Genomic DNA, 9,756 nt, shown 5'->3' on the forward strand with positions numbered 1-9,756 from the left:
TCCCTCCTTCTCTCTCTCTTCCCCTCTCTCTCCCACTTACTCTCATTATCTTACTCTCTTACACTATGCTCTGTTCTCCATCTCTTGCTATCCTACAATCTCCAGCATTCTCTCCCACTTCCCCACTTCCTTTGCCCCAGCCATGTCCAGTCTGATGGCCATCTTCTGTCTACTTCTTCCTCTCTCTGCTCTGGACCCTTCCAGATGCCTCTGGCTGTTCTCTCTCTTGTGTCTACAATAAAATCTTTAATCATATCATGGAGTAGTTGTTGGCAATTTCTTTATTGCGCCCGCTCACATGCAGCTGTGCCAGAGCCCGCTGACAAAAGTTGAACGGTCCCTGACTTGGGAGTGAGGATTAAAGAAGAGGATTAAAGAAGAAAGAAGACAGACATGGAGACAAGAGACAGTTTCAGCCAGGTGGTGGTGGTGCACTCCTTTAATCCCAGCACTTGGGAGGCAGAGGCAGTCGGATTTCTGAGTTCGAGGCCAGCCTGGTCTACAGAGTGAGTTCCAGGACAGCCAGGGCTACACAGAGAAACCCTGTCTTGAAAAAAAAAAAAAACAAACAAAAGAGCACTGAGTGCTCTTTAAAAAAAAAGAGACAGTTTCAGTGAATACTGCAGCCCGGAGTTTACTGAGTACAGCCTTTTTATACCCCACAGTGCTGTGAGAAGCAAAACGACAGGATAGCAGAAACAATTGTTGACATTTACACAGGATATCTGTTCTTATCCAGGCCCTCCTATTCCTTCCACCAAGGTCAATAAAATGCTCAGTCTCTTGCCTTGAGCCTCAAGCTTATCTCTTCCCAATGTTCCATGTGTCAGCAGGCCAGGAGGTCAGCCTGCAAAACATCCTGTTGGCCCTGACCTGTCTTGACCCTTCGTAGCAGGCGGACTTTTACTCTGCTTCAGAAGCAGGCAAATGTCTCCTGACACATCTGGTGTTGAACACCAGCAAGAGTGCACCATATATCCCTCTTCAAGGGGTCCAGCTCTTACAGGTAGCTCACCAGAGGTAACTCACTCAGACACAATTTGTAGTCAACTGAAAGTTTTTATTCTAACCAGCTGAGATTACACTTAGGTATTCTGGGACCTAAGATTAGCCCTAAGTGTCCAGAACACAGGAATTTTGAAGACAAAAATTATATCTCGGCTTCTTACTCGGCAGCTGCAAAAGCAAGCCGTTTAACAGAAGCTCAGTTAAGCAGTTAGCTGGAGGGGTTTCCACACAAACAGGCAGTTTAACAGAAGCTAAAATAAGTTACTAGGACCCGACCTTGAGTTCCTAGAATAGAGTTAAGTAATTTTCCATGGTATTCTTCATGAAGGAGATCGAATTCTGGTTAAGCTTGAAATGGCCTCTGCAAGAATACAAGATGGTGGAACCTCTTCTCTTACTCTGTTACTCGGCCTTCTGTCGATTTGACTCTCCTAAGATGAGAGTGTTGTAGTTCTGTAGGGAAAGGCTTCCCTTACAGAAGTTCTGCTCCAGCTGCTAGGAAAGTTTCCCCAGTACAAATGAAACAGCTCTGCTTAGTATGGGGAAGGCTTCCACAGCAGAAGTGATACGGCTCTGCTCCCAGAGCTACCCTGGCAGTAGGAAGCCACACCACACAGCAAACCTCATACAAGAGAATTATTGGGAGGGGGAAAACCCAGGAGGGTGGCTGTGTCTGCTAGTGAGGGAAACAGCAGAGAATTAGGCAGAATGAAGGTTTATATAGGGTTTCTTGGGGGTGCAGAGCTTTCCAGGATGGCCTGGAATTGGAAGGTTTGTGTGGCCTGTTCATTGGAGCAAGTTCAGGGATTGGTGAAATTGGTTTTTTGTTTTTGTTTTTGTTTTTGTTTTTTTTTGTAGGGTGGAGCCTGGCCACTAGCCTATCTCAGGGCTGGAACTGCTCTTACAAAAATGAGCCATTACAGATGTTAGGAAAGTCTGGGTACCTGGCCACTTTTCTTCCTTGAGGGGTTACAAAGTATACAAAAGGTACAAACTTTATTTACAGAGTTTACAATGGGAGTCCCCGCCACTTGAGTTGGTGTGAAAAGCCAAGATGAAGTATGGATCACTTGTTTCTGCTGGCTTCTGCCATCCACCATTTTCAAATTGAAATTTTAAAGTCCACCTATTCAGCAGCTTCTATCCTCCACCCACTCTAACCACTGGTCTCTCCTGGCCTACTCGGGTTCACCTTGGAGTTTCTGCCTGTCTTCTAAGGTTTTAAAGTCTACAGCTGCTACAAAAGTCATGCCTGTGGGTCAGGCAGCTTCTCACCCTACTAGACAATCATCATCTAGGAAGCCAAACCTCTCTTTTGTAATTTGGACTCTGACAAGACTCCTGGTGCACTTGGCTTGGAGACATCCCAGTTTGAATTCTTGCCAAAGGGCACTCACCTCTTTCTCTCCTATCCTTGCTTTCCCTCCTCATCTGCTACCCCTTTTCCTAAAGTCTCTACCAACTCCTTGCTCTGCTCTTGGCTCTCTCCCTGTAATTGTTACAGCTTAGATGGAAAGGTATCCTGACAATCAGGAGCCAAGGCATTATACAAAGTAACTTTCCACAACAAACCTCACACAAGAGATTTACTGGGAAGAAAAAAATCAGGAGGTGTTAATTAAATTTGGTGTCTCAGAGACACAGAGATGGAGTTCGATGCAATTAGCAAGAGGTTTTTATTGATACAGTATACTGGGGTCATCTAGCATTTGGAGCAAAGGTGACCCTGAGGGAACAAAGCTCTTACTTTTTTATACCTTTTCAGAACAGAGTTTTACAGTTTACAACGTGGGCTGGTTATCTTTCCCATTGTTCTTTTAACCATCTCATTGTTTCTATTAACCTTTCTCCTCCAGGAGAAGATGCTGGTTGCATGTAGGAGGGGTGTGGGGTATTCTACCCCCTCCTTGAGATGTTTCCTGGAACCCGGCATCTCTTGGGGGTGGGTGTTTGCTTAGTAAGCTCCAAATACTTGGCCACTCCCTGACTTACCCTGGCAACGAAGGCTGGGCCATTATCAGATCTGATTACCTTGGGCACTCCAAATCAGGGGAAATTTTCTTCTACGATCTTCTTCACTACTACCGTTGTGGTCTCTTGCTTAGTAGGGAAGGCCTCCACCCATCCTGAGAAGGTATCTATAAAAACTAGAAGATATTTGTAGCCATACTTGCCTGGTTTTATCTCCGTGAAGTCTACTTCCCAGTAGACTCCTGGCCGGTCCCCTCAGTACTGTTTACCAGGGGTCAGTCTTGTTTCTGCAAGCATTCACCTTCTGACAGAGTACACAGTTGTGAACCACCTGCTTTACCAGGTGTTTTAGCCCTAGAATATGATACTTAGACCTCAAGGCAGTTTGTGTTAGCTTGCTTACCCCCAGATAGGTCCATTGGTGCATTTGTTTTATCATTGTCTTTGCCTGTTCTTGTGGTAGTATACTTTTACCCGATGGGGTCACCCAGACCCCCTTTTTCTGATCAAAACAAATTTTCAGGATCCTTTGAGATGACTGCCAGGTCTTCAGTGGTGTACTAGAACTTATGTTCAAGCGATTCAGACTCTGCCACCATCACTTTGGTCGATCTAGACACTGCTGCCTTAGCTTCTTGATCTGCCAAATTATTCCCTCGAGCTATAAAGGAATCACCCTTTTGGTGGCCAGGACAGTGAATAATACTTTTGCTGGTTTGTATAAGGCTTCTAGGAGTGCCAGAATCTCAGGCTTGCTCTTGATTTCTTTTCCTCCTGAGGTCAGTAAACACCCCCCCACACACACACTGCCAGTAGATAGTGCCATGGACATGGGCTGTAGCGAAGGTGTATCTGCTATCTGTGTAGATATTAATCTTTTCGCTTTCTCCTAGCTCAAGAGCTTTTGTGAGGGCAATGAGTTTGGCTTTCTGAGCAGAGGTTCCTTCTGGCATAGTTTGTGTCCATACAATCTGTTGTCCATCCACCACAGCCTCACCTGATCTCCTCTGCCCCTTTTCTAGGTAACTGCTCCCATCCGTGAACCACGTCTTCTCTGCATCGGCCAAGGGCCGGTCAGACAGGTCTTTGCGCCAGCCGTGTGCCTCAGCGAGCACTTGCTGACAGTCATGGATGGGGGGTTCAAGATCAGAGTTTGGGAGAAGGGTGGCTGGATTTAGGCCTGTGGTAGGGCGCAAATGTGATCCTGTCAGAATTGAGTAGCAAAGTCTGACATGAGTCATTCAGACGTTTGTGAGCCACTGGTCAGGGGGCTGGCGGACCACACTCTCTAGGCTGTGTGGAGTGGATATTACAAGATCCTGTCCCAGAGTTAATTTATCAGTGTCTTTAACTAACACTGCGACCTTGGCCACAATCCTCAGACAGGCAGGCCACCCAAAGGCCACAGGATCCAACTTTTTTGAGAGGTATGCCACCGATCTCTTCCATGGTTCCAGTTTTTGGGTTCAGGATGCCTTTTGCTATGCCCTTGTTCTCTGCCACATACAGATGAAATGGTTTAGTCAGTTCAGGGAGACCCAGGGCAGGGGCTGACTCAAGGGGCATTTTTTATGGTGTTAAAGCCTCCTGTTCTTTCCCCCCTACACACAAACGGCTGCTTATTCTTGGTGAGAGGATAGAGAGGGGCTGCCATCTTGGTGAACCCGGGTATCCACAGGCGACAGAAGCTGGCCATGCCCAGGAACTCTCTAACCTGTTTTTGACTCGTGGGTGGTGGGATGTGAAACAGTTTTTTTCCTGGCATCTGATAGCCATCTCTTCCCTTCCCTGAGCAAATACCCCAGGTAACTGACCTTTTGACAGCATATCTGGGCTTTCTTGGCTGAGGCACGATAGACTAACTCTCCCAGTTCCATGAGTAGACCTTTTGTCCCTTCCAAACACAGTTCCTTGCTGGATGCAGCAATAAGAAGGTCATCTATATATTGCAGAATAGTTATCTGGGGATTGGATGTTCGAAAGGCCGCTAGATCCTGATGTAGGTCATCATTGAAAATAGTGGGGAAGTTTTTTTTGTTTTGTTTTGTTTTTGTTTTTGTTTTTGTTTTTTTTGAGACAGGGTTCTCTGTATAGCCCTGGCTGTCCTGGAACTCACTCTGTAAACCAGGCTGGCCTCGAACTCAGGAATCCTCCTGTCTCTGCCTTCCAAGTGCTGGGATTAAAGGCGTGGACCACAACCACCCAGCATGGGGGAGTTCTTGAAACCCTGAGACAAGTGGGTCCACATGAGCTGGCCCATTATACCCGACTCAGGGTTTCCATTCAAAGGCAAAGTACTCTTGGCTCTTAGGGGCCAGAGATAGTCAGAAGAAGGCATCTTTGAGGTCCAGTACATTATACCAGATCCTAGAGGGGGGCAAGGAACTCAACAGATTGTACAGGTTAGGAACCATAGGGTAGAGGTCGGACACCCCTTTGTTCACTTCCCTGAGGTCCTGGACAGGTCAATAGTCATTGAACCTTGGCTTTCATACTGGGAGGAGGGGAGTATTCCATGCAGACTGGCACCTCTGCAGGATCCCCAGTTGGAGGGAGTGTAGGATGTGGGGTCAGATCCCATCTCAGGCTTTCTTGGACATAGGATACTGGCAAATGTTTGCTGGGCTGGCCTGGGCCTTCAGCTCCATTTGGACTGAAAGCTGGGTTTTAGCTTTCCCCATTCCTGAAGTCTCAGCCCAAGCCTGTGGGAGGTTCTGTAACCACCAATCTACATCTTCAGGCCTGCAATCTTTATTCTCAAAGAGCTGATACTCATCTTCTAGTTTCATAGTCAGCACCTGGATGGGTTCTCCCTGCCTGCCCCTGACCTGGGGTCTCTCTGGGAGGAAATGGATCTGTGCTCCAATCTTAGTGAGAAGGTCTCTCCCTAGTAAGGGGCAAGGGCATTCTGGGATGACAATGAATGAGTGGGATACCCAGCCCACGCCTAGGTCCACTGTTCTTCGGGTAGTCCATGTTTGTTCCCAGTGGCCCCTTGCACCCAGGACTTCTTTTTGGATATCGGCCCATCTGATTGTAAGAGGATTGAATATTCTTCCCCTGTGTCCACCAGAAACTGAGTGGGTTTCCCCTCCACAGTAAGGATTACCCTGGGTTTGGGGAGGGGATCTGAACCCTGTCCTCTCTATTCATTGTCCCTGTTCTCTTGAATGGCCAGCACTTTAGGCCCCGCTGGTTTTCTGTCTGAAACATAGGGCCCCTTTTTCTTCTTTCTGGGGCACTCTCTCAACCAATGCCCCTTTTCTTTACAGTAAGCACGTTGAGGTTCTCTTCAGTTGCCAGGTACTATCTTACTAGACGAGGTTCCCTAGTCTCTCTAACTACTGTGGCCAAGATTTTATGAAGATTCCTTTCCTGTCTCTTTTCTTTCTTTAATTCTCTAGCTTCCTGTTCTTTGTTTCCTATCTTCCTTCTCTTCTTCTGAGAAAGTCACCTGCACTAACTCTCTCAAAGTCTTATCTTGTAACCCATATAGTTTCTGTAACTTCTTCCTGATATCTTGGCTCTTGGCTCGACTGATCGATAAAAGCAACTGTAACAGTAACCTTGTGTTCCTCACTGCTGGGATCATAAGGAGTGAACTGGCGGTAGGCCTCCATGAGCCTCTCTAAGAAAGCTGAAGGAGTCTCACTCCGCCCCACCTCTTTTACCCTTGCCAGATTAGTGGGGTATCTTGCTGCCCCCTCAAAACCCACCAAGAGAGCCTGGCAGAAAACTTTCAAGTGCTCTCTACCTTCAGGAGTGTTGAAGTCCCAGTCTGGTCTGGTCAGCGGAAAACCCACATCAATATCAACCATTAGGAGGGAGGGTCGCCTGTCTGCCCCAGGGACATTTTTCCTGGCCTCAAGGAGGATACATTCTTTCTCCTCGGTGGTGAACAGGACGTGTAACAGTTGTTGACAATCATCCCAGGTGGGCAGATGGGAAAAGAGGAGGAGAGATTCAATGAAGTTAGTCAGGCTCTGAGAGTTTTCAGAAAAGGATGGGTTGTGAGTATTCCAGTTATACAAGTCAGCCATTGAGAACGGCCAGTACTGCAGGGGCTGGTGGCCCTGCTCATCAGGAGGGCCATAAGCCCAGAGGGGCAAAATGTTGGTCTTGTCGGGGACCGTTCCTCTCTTGCTGCTTGTCCTGTGGGCAGGTCCCTCTGATCCTGAGCATGAAGCTTCTGCACCTCTCTTCTCCTCTGGTGGGGCCGAAGGACCTGCAGCCAATGGTGCCAGGGGTCCTGCGGCTGGACCTACACGAGGTTGGAGTGTAAGGGGGTTGGGAGGAGGGAGGTCCAAGAGGAGAAGGTCGGCCTCAGTGTCCAAGAGGACATTCTTCTTGGTTCGGTCCTGTACAACGAGGACAGACACCCAAGGATGGATCCAGTGGGGAGGGTTAGATATTAAATCTTCCCAGACCAGAATATACAGGATCTGGTCTGAGTGACTCCCAGGGCCTGTTCTAAAGACTCACTGTTTGACTGATCGAATAGGAGTCAAGGAGAAAGCCATCAGCTGGCCACCCAACCTCAAAGGAAGGCCATTCCGAGGCACAAAGAGTCTTCCATTTATGCTTTTTCACCTCTACTGAGATGTTCTGGGCCCTAGACCTAACTTCTGCCCAATGTTTAAGAGTCAAACTCATGGGGGAAGACACAGTTTGCCACATACTGTCCAAAAATATCATCAGTCCAAGTCCACATGCAAACAAGAGGACAGAGATGAACAGAGAGAGGTGCCCCTGCCACGAGTGCCCAAAGCAGAAAACAAAAGAACTCGGTAGTGGCCTTCTTGCTGCCACTACCTCTAGATGGAGTCAGACCCTCCCAGATCCGACTTCCCAGACAGAGTCTGGAGTGTCAAGGATCCTTGTAGCCTGCAATGGCAAGGTATGTCTACCTGCCTTGCAAGACCAAAAAACTGCTGTGGCCGCAAAGATCACAGATACAGATTCAAGAAGTCAGAAACAGACACAGAAACAACTGCAGTACCCGCTAGAGTGCATGATCCCCCGAGAGCGCAATCCTCTGATCCCCAGTCACTGGTCTCACAAGAGCAGGACCCTTCCCAGCCCATGCACCAAGATGTTAAATTCGGCATGGGTGTACCACTCTCGAAGACACAGAGATGGAGATAGATGCAATTAGCAAGAGGTTTTTATTGATCCAGTATACTGGGGTTGTCTAGCATTTGGAGCAAAAGCGACCCCAAGGAAACAAAGCTCTTACTTTTTATACCTTTTCAGAACAGATTTTTACAGCTTACAATGTGGGCTAGTTACAACTTACTATGTGGGCTGGTTATCTTTCCCATTGTTCTTTTGTTCCTATTGACCTTTCTCCTCTAGGAGAAGATGCCAGTTGTATGTAGAAGGGGTGCGAGATCTACCCTCTCCCTGGGATGTTTCCTGGAACCGGGCATCTCTTGGGGGTGGGTGTTTGCTTAGTAAACCTTTCTGAGGCTCTCTGTCTCTGACTTAATGAACATCCTTGTATTCTTAGCTTATTGGTATTTTTATGTGGTATCCCTTTAAGCTTAATGGACTTTACTGGCTCCTTGGTATTTTTATGAGGTGTCCCTGTTTGTTCAATTTTTACAGAGGGTGACTGGCAAGAAGTTGCAGAGAAGTGATCAGAACACAGAGTTTATATAAGGTTTCTTGTAAGGAGATGGAGCTTTCATGGATGGCTGGGGATTGGAAGAATTATGTGGCCTGATTGTAGACAGAATCTCTTGTGTATTGTGTGGAAGTATCACCTGTCAATAAATGCTGATTAGCCAATGAGATGAGGCAGGAAATAGGAGGTAGGAGTTCCGAGAGAGAGAGAGAGAGAGAGAGAGAGAGAGAGAGAGAGAGAGAGAGAGAGAGAGAATTCTGGAATAGATTTAGGTGTAAGAAGAGATTTGTCTTGAAGGCTGATGGAGACAGTTGCATAAAACCAGGAGAGGTAACCAACCATGTGGCTGGACTTATAATAAGTAGCATAAGTGAGTTACGAGCTAGCAGTAAGAAGCCAAAGCTTTGGCCTGGGCAATTATTCGTAAATAACTTGATCTCAGAATCATTATTCCAGGAACTTGAGTGTTGGTGGAAAAGCTTTCAGTTACAAACAGTATCATCAGACACAGAATTTAAGTTTGGGAAAGTCCCACATAAAATATGCAAATAAACACTTCCCGGAGCAGTTCCTGGCTCTTTTAAGAGGAGGTCTATGAGCTAACTCAGCGGCCAGAGCTGCCCCTGTGATCTCTCTCATATCTGAGCCTGAGGGCATAGTAGCTGTGGCTTCTCCCAGGCATAGCATGGTTCCAGAGAAATGTCAAAAGAGCACTAGAGAGAGCCAGATGGCCCACTTTGTGTGCCTGGGGGAGAATCCCAAAGAAAGGGATCAACCAGAAGAGCAGAATGAGGAGCCAGCTGCCTGCTGAATTAAGGGGGTGAGTTGAACAGCTGAGGAGCCTGCAGATTTTCCTGGAGCTGCAATGGGACTGAAAAGCCTCAAACTGGAAAAGTATTAAATTTAAAAACAGTAAAAAAGAAAAGAAACCAGGTATATATAATCACTAAAATAGTTTAAAATTACTAAAATAAAGTCCTTAGAGAGAGAATTAAATAAATTTAAAGAAATAAGGCAATAAAGATGAGAGGTATAAGGACACAGAGTTTTTGGACTCTATATAAGGTAATTTTAAAAGGTTTGAGGATAGAAACAAAAGGGAGATAAATGACATGGTTGGAACTGACACATTAACAATTATGATTACTATT

The 9,756-nt window shown here is 46.7% G+C and overlaps 1 pseudogene; it reads right to left on the minus strand.

Annotated features, from left to right (window-relative positions):
* Positions 1-5,561: 5,561 nt before the first annotated feature.
* On the minus strand, positions 5,562-7,656 carry LOC116071248 (annotated as a pseudogene).
* Positions 7,657-9,756: the final 2,100 nt, after the last annotated feature.

Source organism: Mastomys coucha, unplaced genomic scaffold (genome assembly GCF_008632895.1).
Source record: "Mastomys coucha isolate ucsf_1 unplaced genomic scaffold, UCSF_Mcou_1 pScaffold22, whole genome shotgun sequence".
Lineage (NCBI taxonomy): Eukaryota > Metazoa > Chordata > Mammalia > Rodentia > Muridae > Mastomys > Mastomys coucha.